Source organism: Mus caroli, unplaced genomic scaffold (assembly GCF_978045245.1).
Source record: "Mus caroli unplaced genomic scaffold, Mus_caroli_1 scaffold_12, whole genome shotgun sequence".
NCBI classification, from domain to species: domain Eukaryota; kingdom Metazoa; phylum Chordata; class Mammalia; order Rodentia; family Muridae; genus Mus; species Mus caroli.
In genome coordinates this window covers 1,417,292-1,438,656 of record NW_028227267.1, presented here as the reverse complement: position 1 = coordinate 1,438,656, position 21,365 = coordinate 1,417,292, and the positions used below count along the sequence as shown (strand labels likewise).

General features: G+C 41.7%; 1 protein-coding gene and 1 pseudogene across 21 annotated transcripts in view; one reads left to right on the top strand and one right to left on the bottom strand.

Moving 5' to 3' along the window:
* The window catches only part of Thrb (thyroid hormone receptor beta), a 405,974-nt gene that overhangs the window by 157,646 nt on the left and 226,963 nt on the right, over nucleotides 1-21,365 (top strand). For 14 of the 21 annotated variants that reach the window (XM_085828343.1, XM_029469084.2, XM_029469086.2 and 11 more), the window contains one exon: nucleotides 17,168-17,249. The gene's annotated coding sequence lies outside the window, so the exon portion shown is untranslated. The remainder of the gene's footprint in view (nucleotides 1-17,167; nucleotides 17,250-21,365) is intronic. The other 7 variants (XM_085828345.1, XM_085828346.1, XM_085828341.1 and 4 more) reach the window with 1 other exon arrangement.
* Nucleotides 1-21,365, bottom strand: part of LOC110309648 (large ribosomal subunit protein eL29 pseudogene) — a 71,345-nt pseudogene that overhangs the window by 35,315 nt on the left and 14,665 nt on the right.

Sequence of the window (21,365 nt, the reverse complement as noted above, 5' to 3'; positions counted from 1 at the left end):
AGATGGTCTATCCATGAAGCCATTCATCAACTTCTTCAATGAACAATGGTTCTGCTTGGAGGGTGGCACAGATGTTAGGTGAGGGTAAGACTCTGGTGCATTGACTGTGATGATTTTGAAAAGCGTTCATCTCAGAGAGTAACTTATAAGGTCCTCTTCTTCAAAATTGATACAATAATGATAAACATCAAGTAAAACATTCAGTCTCACTCTTTGTTGTTCTCTTACAAACCACCTCCCAAATTAATTGTCTACATTTCTTTTGGCTGTATAAATAATTGTGAAATATGTAAGCTGTTCTGAGAAACATAGAACAGTGTAAAAGCATCAAATTAACAATCCTACTAATAGAGAGGCTGAGATAGGAGAAGAATGATTTCAGTACCATTATATGGTACACAGCAAGACAGTGTCACTTACAAACAAGCAGAAAGTGTATATGGTTTAGACAATATTGGACTTATTTCTCCAATTACCAAGTTAGAGAGACCACTGGATGATAGCCAACAAATTTCTAATTTCTAATATTTTAAAATTTCAATTGATTGAGATATGTTCGTAATATTAATTTTCCTGATAAGAAATATTAAGGAAAAGTAATAGTTTCTTCCTGCTATTTTTGTTGTTAGTTGGGAATTATGTTTGTGTGGGTTTTTTGAAAGATTACTTCCTTGCCTTTTCTAGGGTGTTGTTTCCCTCCTTGTGTTGGTGTTTTCCATCTATTATCATTTGTAGACCTGGATTTGTGGAAAGATATTGTATAAATTTGGTTTCGTTATAGATTATCTTGTTTTCTCCATCTATGGTAATTGAGAGTTTTGCTGGGTATAGTATCCTAGGCTGGCATTTGTGTTCTCTTATGGTCTGTATGACATCTTCCCAGGCTCTTCTAGCTTTCATAGTCTCTGGTGAGAAGTCTGGTGTAATAGGCCTTCATTTATATGTTACTTGACCTTTTTCCCTTACTAAAAATTCTTTGTTTAGTACATTTGGTGTTTTGATTATTATATGATGGGAGGAATGTCTTTTCTGTTCCAGTCTATTTGGAATTCTGTAGACTTCTTGTATAGTCATGGGCATCTTTTTCTTTAGGTTAGGGAAGTTTTTTTCTATAATTTTGTTGAAGATATTACTGGCCCTTTAAGTTGGGAATCTTCACTTTCTTCTATACCTATTATCCTTAGATTTGGTCTTCTTATTTTGTTCTGGATTTCCTGGATGTTTTGGGTTAGGAGCTTTTTGATTTTTGCATTTTCTTTGACTATTGTATCAATGTTTTCTATGGTTTCTTCTGCACCTGAGATTCTCTGTTCTAGCTCTTGTATTCTGTTGGTGATGCTTGCATCTATGACTCCTGATCTCTTTCCTAGATTTTCTAACTCCAGGGCTGTCTCCCTTTGTGATTTCTTTATTGTTTCTAGTTCCATTTTTAGATTCTGGATGGTTTTATTCGTTTCCTTTGCCTCTTTGATTGTATTTTCCTGTAATTCTTTAAGGGATTTTTGTGTTTCTTCTTTAAGGGCTTCTAGCTGTTTATATGTATTCTCCTGTATTTCTTTAAGGGAGTTTTTTATGTCCTTCTTGAAATCCTCTATCATCATCATGAGAGGTGATTTAGATCTGAATCTTGCTTACCTGGTGTGATGGTACATCCGGGACTTGTTATGTTGGGAGAACTGGGTTCTGATGATGCTAAGTAGCCTTCGTTTCTGTTACTTCTGTTTTTCTGCTTACCTCCTGCCATCTGAATATCTCTAATGCTACCTACCCTCACTATATTCAACTGGAGCCTGTCCTTCCTGGTTGTGTCAGAACTCCTCAGCGTCAAGCTGTCTCTGTGATACTGTGATTCCAGGATCCTGTGATCCTGAGATCCTGGGTGTGTCAGAACTCCTTAGAATCAAGCTACCTCTGGGACCCTGAGTTCCTGGTGTGACCAAGCTCCTGGGCATGTTAGAGCACCTGGGAGTGTAGCTTCTTCTGGGTGTTGTGGGACTAGCTGCGGAGTTTGCACCCAAGTTCTGCTCAGGGTACTGGCCCAGACAGACCAGAAGGAACTTGTGCTACTGGTATGGCAGAGTTCCTGTGTGCCTGGGTCCCTCTGGTCCCAGATACTCCCAGTGTTGGGACCGATGTTGTGTCTTCCTCACCTCTGATCCTATGATCCTGGGTGTTGTGGGACCGGCTGTGAAGCTTGTGCCATATAGTGTCTTTTTTTTTTTAATATTTTTATTACATATTTTCCTCAATTACATTTCCAATGCTATCCCAAAAGTCCCCCATAGCGCCCCCCCACTTCCCTACCCACCCATTCCCATTCATATAGTGTCTTTTTTGTGGTGATTTTCTACCTCATAGCCTCTCAGCCTGTATGCCTGGGGCTGCACAGTCACTTCTCATCAGCAGTTGCCTCTGATTTCACATGGAGGCAAACATCCCATGAACAACTGTAAATCTTGGTACAGTCATGTCGGTTGACCACTGTGGCCCTCAGACATTCCCCAGCATTGTCTAACCCTTTTTTTTAAGTAAAGAAATAAGCAGACATATATCTCAACTACAGCCTTCAACTATGTTGTCGAAAGAACAACAGTCCCAAAGTGGACCACGGTCCTTTATCCAAAACATTTCTTGCTTTCTGTAGGTGGTAGAACTGGCAGCTTGCCCAAAAGTGACCTGAGAATCTTTTGTAGCAAGTTTTATTTGGTTGAACAAAGGGAATACTTGAAAATAAAAGTTTTATTACGGTGAAGTTTTCTCTTGTGTCAAGCAGATAAGTTTTTTTCCCCGTGTGCCTGATCTAGTTGGTTCCAGCTTAGTTGCTAGCTCCCCTGTAGGCACACAGACTCTCAGGAAACTCAAAACCAGGAACTCCTTTATCACAGAGATGCTCACACCAGTCTCCATTGTCCTCAGCAGAGCCTTTGTTCCTCTCTCAAAGAGCTCTGTGTTTCCCAGAGTGAGCTTTCAATGGCTTCCCCACCTGTCTTCCTGGAAAGTTGGAGCAGATTTGGTTCCCTGGAAGGTTAGCACCCAGTGCGGTCATGTGGTCACACTGGCCATCTGCTTTGTGCCCTAGTGATGCAAACAAGGTGGGCAGGAAGTGTGAATCTCACAGGTACCAGACCTCCTAGCCCTGCTTGCTCCTGCATCCCCATCTCTTGTACCCAATCCGAAGGATTTACTGTGTCATTCTGAAAAGACATTTTAAAAACTTGTTCTAAAAAAACTTAAGACAGCTTATTTTAAGGATACATAGCCTGTAATATATTGGCATAAAGTAGAAGAAGAGCTGAGAAAGTAAAGTCAACGAAGATTAGGTGCTAACAACTATCTGGGCTTTAGGTAAATATGCAAAATGCATACCACCCCTCCAGCAACATTGCTCTGAGGGTCTCACATATGCCAAGAACTCTGGGAAATACCAATGTTTCCAGATTCACTAAACTGATAAATACCAGAAGTTTGGCAGTCTTCACTCTTCCACACTGGTGGCCACTGTGACATAATTCTAGTGAACACTGAAACTGAGATCCGTGACCACTATTCCAGCAGGTTAGGCTGTGAAAGCTAGAGCAGAGGACAGCAGAGGACACTGCATAAAGCCAGGGTGTGGTTTCCTGAAGCACATATTTCATAAGATGACTAAGTTTGCACACTGGACCATTCTAGAAGATATATTTCTTGTCGTATTCACATTAAAGGAAAACTGAAAATCGTGTTCTGGGGACATAATGTTAAGGATGAGTGTTCCACAAGCCAATGGAAAGAGGAAAAATTGGGGTAGTTAAACAAAGCGGGGGTGGGGGTTGCCTCTTCCACTTCAGAGAGACATATGTGTCTCAGGATGTCTGAAACACACCATGAGCCCTGATAGAGATCCCATCATAGTACTAACACATATAGAATATTCCCATGAGTAACACACAGGAATCACACACACACACACACACACACATACACACACACACACACAGAGAGAGAGAGAGAGAGAGAGAGAGAGAGAGAGAGAGAGAGAGACTGACTTGATTTTTCTTAAATTTTCCTAAGCTGACTTATTAAAGCAAAGCTTATTACAGATATAGCAAGTCATTAGAATGCATCTTGATAACTTTTCCCAAAATGAGTACCCATGTGGAACCCCCATTCCAATGGTTTGTAGTGAAAGCTTTCCTCAAGCCTCAGTTCCCCCCACCCCTGTCCTGTCCCAAAGGAGAGAATGGGCTCATCTGAGTTCTGAAACTTGAGATTCACGTATCTTTTGTGTGTGGTCACTGTTGTGCTTGGGAAACTTTCTCACTGCAGATTTTAACCACCACGTGTTTCTGTTGCAGCCTGTATCCTGAGTGTGCTGAGCATTGGACTCAGCACAGAGTCCTGTGGGTCTTTTCCTCTTTCAGGGTCCCCTTGATTGTTATTGGCTCATTGCTTTTCCATATACACTGTGGAAATGGTGTTCTCACTTCCTCTAAACCCTCTTCCTAAATATACAGGGTGTTATGGGTGTTTTATTCAGTCTATATTCCAATTTAGGGAGACCTAGCAACTTTACATTACTGTTTCCATCTATGCTCATGGAATTCTCTTCTCCCCTTGGCGTTTGGTCAGCAAATCTTACAGTTCTATAGATAGATGCCTGGCTATTACTTATCTATAAAGATTTGTGATATTATACCAATATGTGTTACAGTTTTCTAAATTTTCTATTTTATATTTCCAACTCAATTTTTGTGCTGCTGTCATATCCAGTGATCTGACCTAATTCATTTATTACTTTTAATAACTTCTCTGTATCTGTTTTTGTTCTACTCATATACAACTATGAGGTCATAAATAATAGTAACTTCATCTCTTCCTTTCTTTGGTCTTGTTTTCACTTTTGGCAGTGTGCAAAAGAGGTAGTTACAGACAGTATGAAGGAGGCTTGCTACAGAGCACAAAGTGAAGAAAGATTAGTATTAGAGAAAGTAAGTCCCATTGAGTGGTCTTTAAGGATCTTAATGAAACGTCCATGGATCCAGGCTGGGAAAGGCATAGGAAATCACAGCATGCATTATGCTTACAGGTTTAAGAAGAGTCACACTGGGGAGCCCCAGCCAGGCAGCTGGAGAGCCCAGGGTGAGTGAAACCCTGTAAACCAGGGACTTCACTGGGATCCAGCATAGAATATACAGGCAAATGGTATGACTGGGTGTCACTGGTGAGTTTAAATGTCTTTAGGGCACTGTCAAGAGAGATGGAGAAAGACAACTTATGACAGGAAGCACTCTTACCATATTGTTGCTGCTGGTTATCTGGACAGGGGATCTGCTTCTTGTGAGTAGACATTGCAGTACTGGGCAACTGAACAAAATTGTATGGCACACCAGCTAGAAGGGATGGGTGCAAATCGTTCTGCAGTCATCACTAGCAGCATCTACACTTGTGATGTGCCATGACTTCCTCCCAGTACAGTTAACGTTGTCTAATTCCTGGTGTACATTATCCATGTGTTAGAGATGAATCACCATAGTCAGACTAGATTCTGTATGGTTTTGCCCTTTGACTTCCCTGCCTGCTGCCCGGCGCAGAGTAAACTTTGAAAAATGTTCTGTGTAGATTCTGTGTATTCTGTAGTTGTTGGCCACATGTTGTACACAGTTGGTGTCAGTCAGATATGATAGTCACATTCCTGTGTCTGTGTCCTTCCCCATTGGCCAACTGCTTCTACTTGATGCTGAGATTGTGTGTGGCTCTCACACACACAATGGTGGACTTTTCCAGCTTCAGGCTTAATTCTCGCAATGCTAATTCTCAGTGTTCTGTGGCTTCATGACTGTGTTTGATTCTCATGTCTCCCTACAATTTCCTCCTTTATTGCTGTGAAATGCATATTTTTATGGGCATCTCCTATTTCCTGAATCTCACTTAAGCAGCACTTATCTGGTTAAATTCTTTAAAGAGTTTTGTGTATGATATTTTATGAAATAACTGTTGTATTTGACATAGAGCTATCAAATTACTTTTTGGTTTTTGTTGTTGTTGTTGTTGTTTTTTCGAGACAGGGTTTTTCTGAGTAGCCCTGGCTCTCCTGGAACTCACTCTGTATACCAGGCTGGCCTCAAATTCAGAAATCCTCCTGTCTCTGCCTCCCAAGTGCTGGGATTCAAAATTCTTCAAATTGCTTTTTGTTTTTTCCCTGTACACTCCACTGTTGGCTTTCCTCTCTCCTTATCCTAATCCTTATTTTTTCTTCTTCTCCCCACTTCATTATTTTGAGTTAAATAGAGCATTCCCCCTCCTCTCTTGGTTTGCCATTTCTTTGTTCTTTTACTCATTTTTTTAGTGGTTAACCTAGAAAATTCTAATTCTATCATTAACTCATTGGTGGTGTTTCTGAGTTGTGGTTTTGACTTGGAATGTCTGCCTTTTGTGTCAGTGCCTTATATTTCAGTGTTAAATACATTATGATCCCCCAGACACTAGAGAGTATTGTCTTGTGCAGCTGGATTCACTTAAACACCACCTATTTGCTGCTTTGCATGTCTGCATGTTAAGCCCCAGCCTGGGGTTGCTTTCCTCTGCCAAAAGTACACTTCTGAATATTATTGTTGTTGTTATTGCTATTATTATTAATTAGCTATGCTGGTGGCAAATATCTTAGGACTGCTTCCTGAGAAAGTGTGTCATCTTTACATTGACACAGATATATTAAGGTCAAATTGACCTAAAGTGGATGTATTTGAAACAGACAGTAGTCCTGTTAAGACATTATGTTGTGGCCACAAAGGATACAGTGTTTAACGTCCTGAGCCCATTCTGTTGTTCCAGATGAGAAGCATGACTTTAGGGACTGGCCTGTGGTTCACACTGAGCATGGTATGGAACCTGTCCCTTCGTGGGCCAGGGTCATCCTGACAAAAGCTGTCATCTCAGGCTTTGTGCATGTCAGTACTTAATTTATTCCATTTAATCCTATCATAACTCAGCCTGGAAGCATTATTGTCCCCATTACAGTGATGGAACCTGAGGTACGGAGCCCTTGGCTACAGTACACATAACACAGGTGGTTATTGAACAATCTAAATGTGAAGGTGAGGATCTGCCAGCTGGGAACTCGCCAGTGACATGTATTAAGTGCCAGTCTGGTCTGTTGTTTTCAACACATTTGTCCCATTTTTAGTTGGGATGATTTAGAAAATGTAATTGAGTATACAAAAATAAAAGAAAAACTACCAGACACCCACCTACCCAATTTTACAATTACTTGTTTCTCTTTCTAGCCTTTTCCTGTATTTATGATACTGTGTGGATATCTATGTCACAACACCCATGAACATTCCTTTTAGATAAATTCTTAGAAGCAGACATCCCAAACAAATGAGCATATGGACACATCAGACTTATGATGTACTCCCTAGCTGTCTGCATGTTGAAGAGTGAGTCAGGAGGAGGACATGCAGGAAGGAAGTGGATGTAGATTAAAGAAGGAAATGGCAGAAGGGATGCCCCAGATTCTGAGCTCTATGTCTGCACAGAGTTGTCAAGGGACATCCAATTTGACAGTCCCATAGTATAGATTTATTTTGTCCTCAAAACAGAAGAAACTTTAAAATTGTTTAAGTAAGAGGCTCCATATTTGCACATAGAGTAAAGAGAGCAGTCCTGTGGGGTGTTCATGAGTCTGTCTTCCCAACTCAGCTTCTGTCTATCTGTCTTTTGGCCTTGCTTTGCTTGTTGCTCTGGCTAAGATGGCATTTGCTGGGCAAAAACAATCCTGACAAAACATTCTCTTGTGTCTAATCTGACAAGCCAGGGTCAGGCTTCTGCTCCTGCTGCTCTGCAGGCAATAGTTTCCCTGCCACACTCTGATCACAGATCCTCCAGGGTGGCCCTTGAGTGCTGAATGCCATCTTTGTTACAAAGGGTAGGAGGGAGAATAGTATAATTCTACCTGAAAGAAAGGCCAGTAAACCAAGGCTGTAATTCCATTGCTACTGGAAAAGGAACAATAAATGATGATAAAACAAAGGACTGGCTCCCACACGGTGTAAATTACTTGGCAGAAGAGATGATGTGTTGAGAGTGGAGACTGGGAGGTTGCTTTCTTCCTTTCAGTTTTCAGCCATGGTCAGCTGTTGTACAAAGGCTGGCTTGACAAACCTTGGCGTCCTCTGTCTGAATTGAACAGTCCATTCTTCTCAGTTTGATGTTGACGGGAGCAGTGAAAGTCTTCACACTGATGTATACAATAACAGCCACCTCATTCATCAACTGAAAAAAAATTTTTTAAACAAACAAACAAAAAAGTGGACCTGACTGTGTTTATTATGTCTCTATACTGAAGGTGATTCTAGTCTTTTCAACTTTCAGAAAAACATCCTTAAGGTAAGGAATCATGAACATGAGTAAAAAGGTAGCTAGTGACCAGACTGTATGTAATTAGCTCTCCCATGTACGATAACATGAATATAAGTGCATATCTGCACAGCAGATTGGAGTATGTAATACAGTCAAGGATAAGCAGTCACCAATGCTTCATTCTTCTGAAATAAAAGGGTAGCTAGCAAAACAAATACAAAGTGCCCCCAGAAAAGTCAGAGCACAGAGGTATAAATCGCATCTTGAGCTTGGCTACTTACGGTTCTAACAGGAGAATGTGCAGTCTGTGTTTGAACTTGGCAGCAGCAAAAAGAGCTTGTGTTGTATCACTGATGTCTCTGTCAGACATGGGAGGGGCAAAATGAGCTCCTGTTGGATTAGTGATGTCTGTGTTGAACATAGGAGGAGCACAAATTTACCTCATGTTCACCTAGAAACCTTTATAGCATAATGAATATGCTTTAGAAGGATGGATTGCTCTCTTCAAGATGTGGAGGGAGGAAAGAGGGCAGCACATAGCTATAGCCCAGAGCTGAAGCTTCTAGCCTCTCTTGAGATTGTTTGATTTCTGTTGAGTTTTTCTAAATCATTTGTTTAAATTGTTCCTTATAAGTGTTGTAACATTGTATTTTTTTTCTATCCATTCCCATGACTACTCCTATGGTTTCAATCCTTATTATAAGAATTAAAATGGAAGTTTTCTCCATTCTTCTCTTGATTCTTATGCTTAAACTTTCTAATGGGGTCAGGAGTCATTAGGTTCATATGATCTATGTGAGAGCCATGCACCATCTCTCTGAAAAGTGAAGGCCTGCACAAGACCCTACAAATTATTTAAGGAGCACTGGAAACTCCCCAGAGTCCATGCTTACTAGTTGTTAGTTTATCTAACATCAATGTCTTCCTCATGTTGGATGGGGGCAATAATCCAAATGCATAATTTGGATAACTGAACTCTCTGCTCCAAGCCATTACGTGTCTTCTAACCTCAGAACACAGACCCAGTCTTCCTGATAGAATCCCAAACTAGTGACACCTATTCTGCTTTTGAAGCATTACCTACTGTACCTCCAAGCTTTGCCCTACCAAATCAGAGTGCCTCACTAACAGTCCCTCAAGAATTCTCAGTATTCTGCCCTACAAGGGCCACTGTCCACAGTCCTCTCCCTGGTCTCCTAGACTGGGCCCTGCCCTACTTTCTAGCTGAGCCTGAGCTGGTTTTTCACTGTATTCATAGCTACAGCAGTCAGCACTGAAGAGGCGTTGTGTTAGCCTGGCAGATCCTCAACAATTGCACACTTATCCACCCCTCCCAGCTTGTTTCTTTGCCCTCCCCTTCTTTCTAACAGGCAGCCTTCTGAGCTTGTGTAGCTTCTAGACTCAGCCATTGCAGGGAGGAGGAGAAAGAAACAGAAGGAAGAGGAAACCAAGATGATTCCATCACTCTGTCTTCCAATGATATTACCTCCAGTGATTACAATTTCATCTCCTCTGTGCTCCAGACACAATGGGGCAGACCCATAGAGCTTCTATTTCCACTGAGTAAGCCAGGACCACAAGCCTGACCCCAGTATCTACCCTACAATCACAATCATCATCATCATCATCATCACCATAATCATCACCCTCATCATTACTTTACTTGTTTGTGTATGCATTCATGCCACAGTATAGTGCTCTGAGGATAATTTAATAGTTATTTCTTTTTCTCACCATGTTGGTTTCAGGGATAAAACCTAGGTTATCAGATTTGGCAACAAGTACCTGTATATGCCAAGCCCTATAGCCAGCCCTCTGTTCCTTTATTCTTGCCTGAATAAAGAGCTTGCTCCCATTGCTAAGTTCCTAGATACTGCAATTCCCATCTTTTGATTTAAGCGTTTTCCTTCACCTGTATTTTCATGTGTCTACATGATACTTCTATTTACCTTGGCTGATCTCTATATTCCAGATAAATCTTTCCTGGTCCAGCTGACATTTGGCAAATATTTGTTGAATTAATCATCAGGTTTTAAACTGTCTTCTGGGTGGTCATTCCTTAGTACAACAGATCAGTCTGTTAATTAACAGTGCTCAGTGATATCATGTGGGCTTCCTTGGTCAGTAACAAATTACCCCCAAACCCAGAAACTTGAAACAATTAGCATTTATGAGTGCCTGGGTTCAAAGATTAGCAAGCTAGGTCTTTTAGTCCATCCAGGGCACTTGAGGTGCTGTGGACAACAGCAGCTGGGTGACTCTGCCATTGTGGCTTTATGGAGACAGTTGATGGAGCCATTCTCACTGTGCTATTATAGAAGAGGCCAAATCAGATATGCCCCCAACATAATATGGGACAGCAGAGAGACATTTAAATAGAGCAAGAACTTTCTCAAACTTGTGCATGATCATGTCTGATGAAATTCCATGGAGCAAAAAGTCATGTGGTTGAAAATAGGATTGAGGGGTTCAGGGAGAAAGAACTCAACTTCTTCACTGAACAGGGGTGGTGGTGGAAGGTTAGTGTAGGGGTGAGGGGTGGATGGAAAGTTAGTACAGGGGAGAGGGAGAGTGGAAGATTAGTGTAGAAGTGAGTGGAAGGTTAATGCAGCGGTGAGGGGTGGATGGAAGGTTAGTGCAGGGGTGAGGGAGGATGGAAGGTTAGTGTTGGGGTGAAGGAGGATGGAAGGTTAGTGTAGGGGTGAGGGGTGGATGGAAGGTTAGTGCAGGGGTGAGGGTGGATGGAAGGTTAATGCAGGGGTGAGGGTGGATGGAAGGTTAGTGCAGGGGTGAGGGAGGATGGAAGGTTAGTGCAGGGGTGAGGGAGGATGGAAGGTTAGTGTAGGGGTGAGGGAGGATGGAAGGTTAGTGTAGGGGTTAGGGGTGGATGGAAGGTTAGTGCAGGGGTGAGGGTGGATGGAAGGTTAGTGCAGGGGTGAGGGAGGATGGAAGGTTAGTGCAGGGGTGAGGGAGGATGGAAGGTTAGTGTAGGGGTGAGGGAGGATGAAAGGTTAGTGTAGGGGTGAGGGGTGGGTGGAAGGTTAGTGTAGGGGTGAGGGGTGGATGGAAGGTTAGTGCAGGGGAGAGGGAGAGTGGAAGGTCAGTGTAGGGGTGAAGGAGGATGGAAGGTTAGTGTAGGGGTGAGGGGTGGATGGAAGGTTAGTGCAGGGGTGAGGGAGGATGGAAGGTTAGTGTAGGGGTGAGGGAGGATGGAAGGTTAGTGTAGGGGTTAGGGGTGGATGGAAGGTTAGTGCAGGGGTGAGGGGTGGATGGAAGGTTAGTGCAGGGGTGAGGGTGGATGGAAGGTTAATGCAGCGGTGAGGGGTGGATGGAAGGTTAATGCAGGGTTGAGGGAGGATGGAAGGTTAGTGCAGGGGTGAGGGAGGATGGAAGGTTAGTGTAGGGGTGAGGGAGGATGGAAGGTTAGTGTAGGGGTGAGGGGTGGATGGAAGGTTAGTGCAGGGGAGAGGGAGAGTGGAAGGTTAGTGTAGGAGTGAAGGAGGATGGAAGGTTAGTGTAGGGGTGAGGGGTGGGTGGAAGGTTAGTGCAGGAGTGAGGGGTGGTGGGAGGTAAGTTGCAGGGGTGAGCAAGGGTGGCATTTGTTATTATTACAGTGTTAAGTATTTGAAACATTTCAAAAGTAAGTCTCTTGTTAATGAACATGAGTTAAAGTTATCTTTAAAAAGAAAAACTAGAAAAAAATTTGTACCACCTAAGTCTTAGAAAGGAAAGCCAAAGTGTAAGAATTTCTCTAAAAGCTATAAGGCATTTTGACATAGCTATACAAAAGGATCCATTAGCCCAGCAGAGAGAAAAAAAGAGTAAATCACTGGGGAGACAGAGGTAGCAAGAAAGAAGGAAAGGAAACAGAAAGCAAAGGAGATATCACACAATAAGAAATCATTTTTAAAATTAATAATTCCTATTAATTTTAAAAATGTGTATATCAAAAAACAAACAAACAAAACACTGCTCACTGCTTTGCAGAGGACCAGAGAGTGGCTCCCACCACTCTATCAGGAAACTCACAACCACCTGAGGGATCTGACCCCCTCTTCTGCTCCCCAGAGTAAAACAGACCCCTCAGACTCCAAATATGACTGGAACAACCTCTGTCGTCTATTCAGAAATGCTGATCTTAGTGTAAAATGGCTACTGCCATTAAACAGCCCCATTTCTTGTTTTTATTAGATATTTTCTTCATTTACATTTCAAATGCTATCTCCAAAGCCCCCTATACCCTCCCTCCCCCCCTCCCCCCGTCCTGCTCCCCAACCCACCCACTTCTGGTTCCTGGCCCTGACATTTCCCTGTACTGGGGCATATGATCTTCCCAAGATCAAGAGCCATTGATGGCCAACTAGGCCATCTTCTGCTACATATGCAGCTAGAGACACAGCTCTGGGGGGTACTGGTTAGTTCATATTGTTGTTCCTCCTAACGGGTTGCAGACCCCTTTAGCTCCTTGGGTACTTTCTCTAGCTCCTTCATTAGGGGCCTTGTGTTACATCCAATAGATGACTGTGAGTGTCCACTTCTGTATTTGCCAGGCACTGGCATAGCCTCACAAGAGAGAGCTATATCAGGGTCCTGTCAGCAAAATCTTTCTTTCTAACAGCCCCATTTCTTAAAACTGTCCTATGTAATACCATATATGTCTAAGACTGTCAGCTCTTTGCTGGAAGGTAGCTGCAAGGAGAGAGAAGCTTGGACCCTGCCAGGTCTCTCCAAGGCTGAGCGGTATGGTGAGTGTCGGTGACTCGAGAAGAACTACACTGGGCCAGGAGTCTTCTCAAAGCAGGAACTCACTTTAATGTGGCAGCACTTTGCTTATATAGCCAGGGCAAGGAGGTAAGGATAGGGGTATAGGGTGAGATGATGTATAGGGTAATGTGAGATGATGATGGGGTGATTTCACCGGGCCTATGAAAATTTTAGACGTCAGTGGTAACTAGGCAGAGGGAATTGCACATAGGCCGTGTTGAGTCATTCTCAAGAAGAGGGGAATGACTGTTCTCGAAAATCGAGCCAGGCTCATGTTTGTCTTCAAGACCCAAACCAAAGCCAAGCAGGGCCCAACACAAGACCTCTGCAATGTATATGAAGAAAAAAAAATCCTCACACATTTCAACAGCTGTGACCCTGTGTTGGTATAAGGGAATACAACATGCCTGTCAAAATAAATCTGAAAAAAATTAGCAAATCCTTTAAAAACAGACACAAAAGGAACATAGGCTGCTCATATAATTTGGTTTACTTCAGGTAAGAGCTGAAACTCTAGAAATGGTTGAATAGACAGACAGATAGACAGGCAGATGGACAGACGGACAGAGAGAATTGATTTTTGATTAGCCAGATGTGCTGACCCACAATTTTAATCTCAGAACTCAGGATGCAGAAACAAGTCACTCTCTGTGAGTTTGAGGCCAGCCTAGTTTTCAGAGCTACATAATGGGACCCTGTTGCAAAATAAATAAACAAATAAAAGGCATATAAGTTTAACCCTTTCAGAGCTTTGCAGTAAAATTATACAGTAATTGCTAGTTTCTTCTGTGTTGTTTTGTTTGTTCATGGTTACTGCCTGCCCCTAAAATAGATCAAGGGAGGAGCCATGTATAAATAATATATGAGTGGACCAAGTTAAAGAAACTTTATTTGTCCTTTACCCTTCAATTTGCATTAATTGGGAGCAGCAGAGAGAAACAGGGCCAACCTCACTTCAGTGCAGATGACTAAGCAAAAGGAGCCCACAAATAAATGTATCCCAAGTTGGAAATCAGTTACAAAACAGGATTCTTTTGAAACTACAAAATAACCACACTAGTGGCATATTTTTGCCCCAATTTAAAAAGGTGTAAAAAACACACATTTCTAAACTACAGTGGCTCCAGGAAAGGATTCTAATCTCCACTTTGGACAGTCTCCTTTGAGTTCTGAGCAAGTTTCCAGTTCCCTGTTTTCTAAAGAGAAGAGTTAAAACCGGGTTTAGGCTTCAGCTATCCTCTTTAAATGGCCTTCAGCACAGCCAAGTCAACACTATGAGCTTGTCTACTGGACAGACTTGAATTAAGTTGCTTTGCAGAAGCACTGTGAAAGAGATGCTGTTTGTATCACACAGATTCTGGGGCCACTTCCCCAGCACCAACATCTCCAGTTCTTAACAGTTTTCACTCTGAAACCAGCATCATTCTCAGGCATTCAGAACAAGCCCATGACATCAGGCTTCTGGAGTGTGGCCCCTCTCCAGTGTCTCCCTTACTGTTGGGCATGATACTTAATCTTTCTCTGCCTGTCCTTTCCTAGTCCGGAAAACAAGGCTGTTAATACTGTCTATCTCATATGGTCACTGTGAGGACCAAAGCATGAGAAATTATTGCTTTACAAACCATAAAGTATGCTTTATAAAAATTTACTAGTAAGGTCAATGCCTATGGCCCAAGAACTCTGTAGGCTGGGGCAGAAGATCAAAAGTTCGAAGCCAGCCTGGGTACAGAGTGAGTTCCAGGCTGGTCTTGGAAACAGAAGGGGACCTATCTTTAAAAAAAAAAAAAAAAACAAAGTACAATAAAATTTAAATAAGTATTTAATGTGAATCAGATAGAGGGCTTTAAATTGTTTTCATGTAACCACATTCAAATTTATTCCTTATAGTCTGTCTAAATCAGAATTAAATTATTAAAGTATATCCATATATAGAAAGAGAGAAGTTTGATATCATTTCTATAGAAAGTACTGTTCATTTTTTAGATATTCATGGCAGGGTTCAGGGTGTGCTTGCACTCAAAACTACAATAAAACTAAATCTGCCCCAGACACAAACCTCTTTGCTCTGTTGACTTCCTCTTTGAAAATGCTTTTAAGATGCATCGTGTTTCTCCATGCCTTGGTCTCTAACGTATACTATCAGCATTTCTCCTCTCATTGGAGGTTGCAGATGAGATTTATGACAAGAAGATTATGATGAGAGCAATGGAGAGGGATTTTGAAGAAAATAAGTAAACACATCTCCAGAGTCATCTCTAATGTGGTTTTCACATAGATGATGTTAGCAATAATAAATTTTAATAAGTATATGTTACTTGTATGGCATATTTGTTCTGCATGGAGGCATGGTGTGGCTGAGCCTTCTTAAATACAAGGTCAGACCCAAGTATGGCAGCAAAGTAAACCTGCACATGCCCAGCATATGTCGCACATGTTCGGGTGGCCCGGAGTTCCTTTAATGTGATAAACAGGGATTTTCTGGTGCTGTGAACAGAGGCAGAAACGAGCTTTGTTGTTGTTGTTGTTATGACAGGAACAACACTTCTTTATTAAATACAGCATATGTTAAATCTTTCCAGGACATTGAAATGGATTAAAAAATGCAACAATACTATTGCTTCTATGACTTAAACCTCATGATGTCCATTTGCATGAAAGGGGTTTTTGAGTTCTTGTTTTCCTTCAGTTTGAGGAAAATCTGCACAGTTGATGATGCTTGGTCTCCAACTCTAACAGCTAGCCGTCTTTGCTACTGTGGACTCTGAGTGGTAGATTCACCCTCCCCATCTTCGATGATGGTGGATGCCCTTTCCTAGCTTATTTCTCCCTGTGGACAGTCACTACTGTCAGCAGCATGGCCTAACATGACAGGTGTCATAGCCCATAATGATGCTATTCCAAAGCATACATGACACTGAGAACAACGGACAGCAGCAGTCACAGAAGAGGCCTCCTTTGCAATGTACAATTCAAGAACTCTTTGGGTTTTAAAATACAGTTCAAGACGTTTAAACACATCCAGCTTCACAGATAATCTGAACTTATAAGCATGACCTTTTTGTATGTGGGGAGAGCTCTTATGCACACTGTGGAGATGCAGGAAAGGAAGGTGAGGGTATGAGGTTCGTAGAGAGAACAGATGTGCTTAAAGTACATGCATTAGACAAATATAGCAAAATCCAGAACTTTGTACAATTAGTATATGAGGTTTTTAAAATGTAGACATATAGAGATATAAAGTCATGTCATGTGGTATATTTGCAATGCCTGGGTTGTGGTGATGGCTCAGTAGTAGACCCTTTGGTCTACAAGAATGAGGAGTTGAGACCCTCCAGTTCATGGTATTTTCATAAAAAGTTGGGCAAGCTGCTTACCCCAGCACTGTAGGTATTTCTATAATCACAAGATGGACTCGCACCTAGCCTGTGCAGAAGTGACTTGTCTTTCTATCTGTTCTTAGGGGCATAATGGTTTTACTCTAAGGGCTGCTTTGCCCTTTTTCCTTACTCTTCCCATAAAGTCGGGGAGGATCCTGTCCCTGGTCCAGGACTCTTGGAAGACGCTTTAAGACGACCAATATGCTTGGGTCTACAGCAGGTGGAAAGAGGGAGCAACGTTATCTCTGGGTCAGCTTCGCAGTGAGCTTAAAGAGAGAATGACAATTTAGTAATATAATATTTATGACACACACCATTAAAAACAAAAACCACCCATGCCCATGCTAAGAAATGGTGGCTCACTGTGGCAATCCCAGTACATAAAATTCTTGGGTATTGTTCTTGAAGTCCCATAGTAAAGGAGGCCTTTGGGAGGCTCGAAAGTTGTCCCCTATCTGAGCTCTGTGGCTACAGCCTGGTGTTAGCCTCTGTTTCCACAAAACTATGTACAGTTCAGAATGAGATTTCATCTAAGTCAATTTACATTTATTCAAAATTGGAGACAACCCTGAAACCAGATCTCATTTAAAGACAGAAATAAGAACAGGTGACAAATAATCAAATGTTGGGGAACTTAGTTTTTTTTTTTTAATTATATTTATCTTCTTGTGTTTCCTTTTTTCCAGATCCGTGTTTTCCCTCTCATCCATCAGAGGACCTGTGTGGCACTAAGTTCCGCATATGACTTAATGAATAAGAAGGTCAGAGGTCAGCCTTGACTTGCTGTTTGCACTGTGGTTATTTTTCCTCTTATTGCTCTCATATTTTCAAACTTGTGGCACCATCACTTTATAAAGATTTTATTTAGCATAACTGATGTTGATATCCCAGAGAAATACAAGCTATTATGTGGCTAAAACCATATCAAGGAGAAGAGATGAGGTTAGTTTACTCAGGGAAAGAAGGGCAATCCAAGATTGCTGGGTGGAAAGAGCCATTTTTCTTGTTTACAAGAAAACTGCTTGAAGAATCCAATCTCCTCTCAAGTATCTTTTCCTTGAGTGAAAAAAAATTGAAAACAAAAAACCCTCAAAAAACCAAAAAAGCAGGAATTAGGTAAGTCCTGGCTAGATCAAGGAAGGGGGGTATAAGCACGTGGAGGGAGGTTTCCTTGGCTTGCTGACTACTGGTCTGGATTCCCCTTCATCTTGAGAAGTGTGGTAATATCACTCAGCCTGCTTGGAATGTTGGGCTGTTTTGAAGCTGGTTTGTTTTCATAGTTAGAACAACGTTTCCGTTTGTGTCTGCATCTAAGCACTTTTTTTCTGTGTTTATTATTTTTAGCAGTTTAAAAGCTCACCATAGAAAGCAGGAAGTGGTAGTGTGCAGGCCTGGCCCGGGCCTGGTGGAGTCTATGGAAGTGTTGGCTGGCATCACAGCAGAGGCCTTTGAATGAAGCCTTTGTGCCTCCCTTTGCCTGTGGCCTCCAGCCTATTGTCTAGGCTTCTTGGTGCTGGTGTTGTGTGATGGTAACCAGTACTAACATTACAGTCCTCCGTGCCCAAGCTCTCCCTTGGGAGCCCCCAATCTGGCTGCCTCTGCTCCCTAGTCCTCCTCCAGGGCTGTCACTACTCTCTCAGCAGTAAACAGTACTACTAATTTATGGACTGTCATGAAAATGGGATCACTTAAGAACCTTGAGATTTGTAGTTCTTTAATGCAAAAATCCAATGATGATTATTTCCCATGCTGCTAACATTTACATTAATCATTTCCCCTTTCCCAAATTCAGCTTTTCAGTGAGCCCCAATTTCCACAACATGGAAATTGCTGTTTAAGGATGAGAAGGGTAGCTATGAACCCCCCCACCTCTGCTTCTTCCTCATCTCTCTCCCAATGCAACTGTCATCTGAAGTCCTCCACCACAAAGAAAACCCCATGAGACCTCAGAAAACCTACATCCCACAAGTCCCTGCACGATGGCCCTTCGATTTCAGACACAGAAGCCGTAGGGGTTTCTCTACATGCTCAAACCATAAAGCATTGGACCCAAAGGAGCAATCTATGAATCCATTTTTATATAGTTCTAGAAAAGGCTTGGTCAATCCATAGTAACAGGAACTAGTCACCATTACCTTATGGAGAAGGGGGCATTGGTGAGGGACCAGAAGCACAAGGAAGTTATCTGAAATGACGAGGTGCTATATACCTTTCTAGAGTGTGCCCCACATAGCCAGTGTCAAAAATCACCTGTGCATTCAACACTAGGAATTGTCATTTAATGTGCTAGAAAGATAAAGAGGAGAAGAACATAAAGTGAAAAGATAAGGTTGGGATATTTGCACATGAACAACTTCTTAAAGCTTCATGGGCTACATTGTAGCCCTGGTCCTCAACACAGTTCCTGAGGTTTGGGGACACATGTTGTCTATTCAGTGTCTTCCTAGCCCAATAGTTACCCACCTAAAATAATTGGAATAGCTCTGTTTTTTAAAATCTTCACCTACTCCTTTGGATGCTTTTCAGTGACTATAAAATGCAAGATTGCATTCATCACAGCAGTCACTGGGACCAAAAAGTGGGCCTCTGTGTTATCTCTAAAAGAGCAGCTCATGGATTCCACCACTTGCTCTTGACTACCTCCCCACCCTACATCCTCCTATGACATTTCACCTTCTCTCAAGCCCCTTCCTCAGCCTAAAACACTTCAGACAGTTCTTAAATCTCTCCATGTCTTCATTTAGAGGTTGAGCAGAAGGTGACATTGAAATGTAGCTAAGGACTTAGACCAAGAAAGAGGCCTCCAGGCCTACCTCAGGAGGAAGTAGCAAATGTTTTTTTGAAAAGGAAGAAAAGGGACCCATGAGAGGGTCTCTCAGGGAGATGCGTCCCACCCAGCCTTTGAGGCCATCACTTTGGATAGAACAGACTTTCTGGGACTTGGGAGATTTCCCAACAAAGGCCAAGGCAACGAGTTCCCCAAATGCATCCACAGGAACACAGATTTAATTCACTAATGAAGCTATGGTAAAACTGAATCATCTGTAAAACATGTTTTTAACCCACACATGCTGTACTTTGAATGCTCATGATGCAAATTTCCTAATCAAACCAAATTTAATTTAGCAAATTTTTTTCCAACCAGCTTAATGTGCATGAGAGCAGAAATGGAATTATGCAATGCAAGAGTTGGAGCAGTGTTTGCTTCCTTGTAATTCAAGTCATTAAGAGTCAACTTAGCCAAATGGAAAAGGCCTATCTTCTTCACTCCGGTGACAGGAAATATTATTTTCCTAGAACCAGGGTTTTGAACATGCTCCACCCCCAAATCTGACTCCTGCCCTTTACCAGTGCAACATGTTACTTAAGTTTTCCATGAAATGGGAATAAAGGCACAATGTCAGTAATTGAAATCTAGTCTATGGATATTTTATTCATTGTTTTTATTTTTATAATTTAAATGATACACCTATTATACCCAAACTTAGCCACCTAATATAACTCAGCCAAGTATGGTGTCTTATAACTGTAATCTTAGGATTTGGGAGGATGGATCAGAAAAAGTCTCCATGAATTCAAGAATCCAAGGCCAACTTGGGCTATATAGTCAATTCCAGGTCAGCCTAGATCACATAGTAAGACCATGTCTCAAAAAAAAAAAAAAGTGTGTGTGTGTGTGTGTGTGTGTGTGTGTGTGTCATGAATACTTTCTCATGGACATGAACATTGTATGTGTATATATGTGTACATAGATAGAAAGATAGATAGATAGATAGATAGATAGATAGATAGATAGATAGATAGATACAGACAGACAGACAGACAGATAGATAGATAGAATTCTAGGAAGATTGGGAAGATGGTAGAGTAAAATAGTAAACTGTTTCCTATGCAAGCATGAAGACCTCAGTTTGATCCCTAGCTTCTTCATAAAATGCTAAGCAGACTGGCTTGTGCTTTAATCTCTTCACTGGGGGGAGAGAGATACTGGGGGGGTCTTACAGAGAGTGATACAGGACTCCCTAACCTGTCTGTATGGATCTCAGTAAGAAATCCTGTCTCAAAGAACAAGGTGTGTGGACCCTGAGAAATGATTCAGAAGGTTGACCTCTGGCCTCCACACACATGAATGTGCACGCATGCCCACATTCTTGTATATTTATATAATCAAATTCACAGACACTGAGAGTACAATGCTCATTGCTAAGGTCCGAGAAAGCAGTCATGGCAACATTCTATCAAAAGATATGAAGTATATGAAAATTATATCTATGGATAAAAGTTTCTGTTCCACAGATGAGTCAGCTATCAGCACCTGCAATACAACACTGTATACTATTCTTTTGCAATTCCCAAAACTAACTTGTGCGCTTAACAAGAGGAGAGATTTTATATTAAGTATTAAAACGAAGACCACAGTAAAAATTAAATTAAAAGGTAATGACAGTTGAAACAAAAATTATAAAAAGTAAGAAGAATTGCATCTGGATGTAAAAGCACCCAGGACTGGAGCAGGCTGCTAGCAGGCTCATACTTGGATGACTTCTCTTGACCTTGCTTCTCGTCAGCTATGTCCCTTTCAGGGTGAATGTCTCACAGACTGTTCTAAGCTAGGTATCTCTAATCTTGGTCTGTTCTTCCTTCAGGCTCACCTAGCTATCTTGCCCCCTACCCCAGCTGTGTCTGCTTGCTTTGGTTTATTTTTAAGCAGCAGAATGAACATGTTCAAGCAGTGCATTTCTGGAAAAGCTTTTAACAGGTGAGGTTGTCCTGTTAAGTTTTTCCCCTTCCACTTTCCTCTATTTTCTCTAGTGTTGCTATTGAGCTCAAAAACAACCAAAAGCATCTTCATAGGAGAACAGATACCACGTCATGATCATGTTG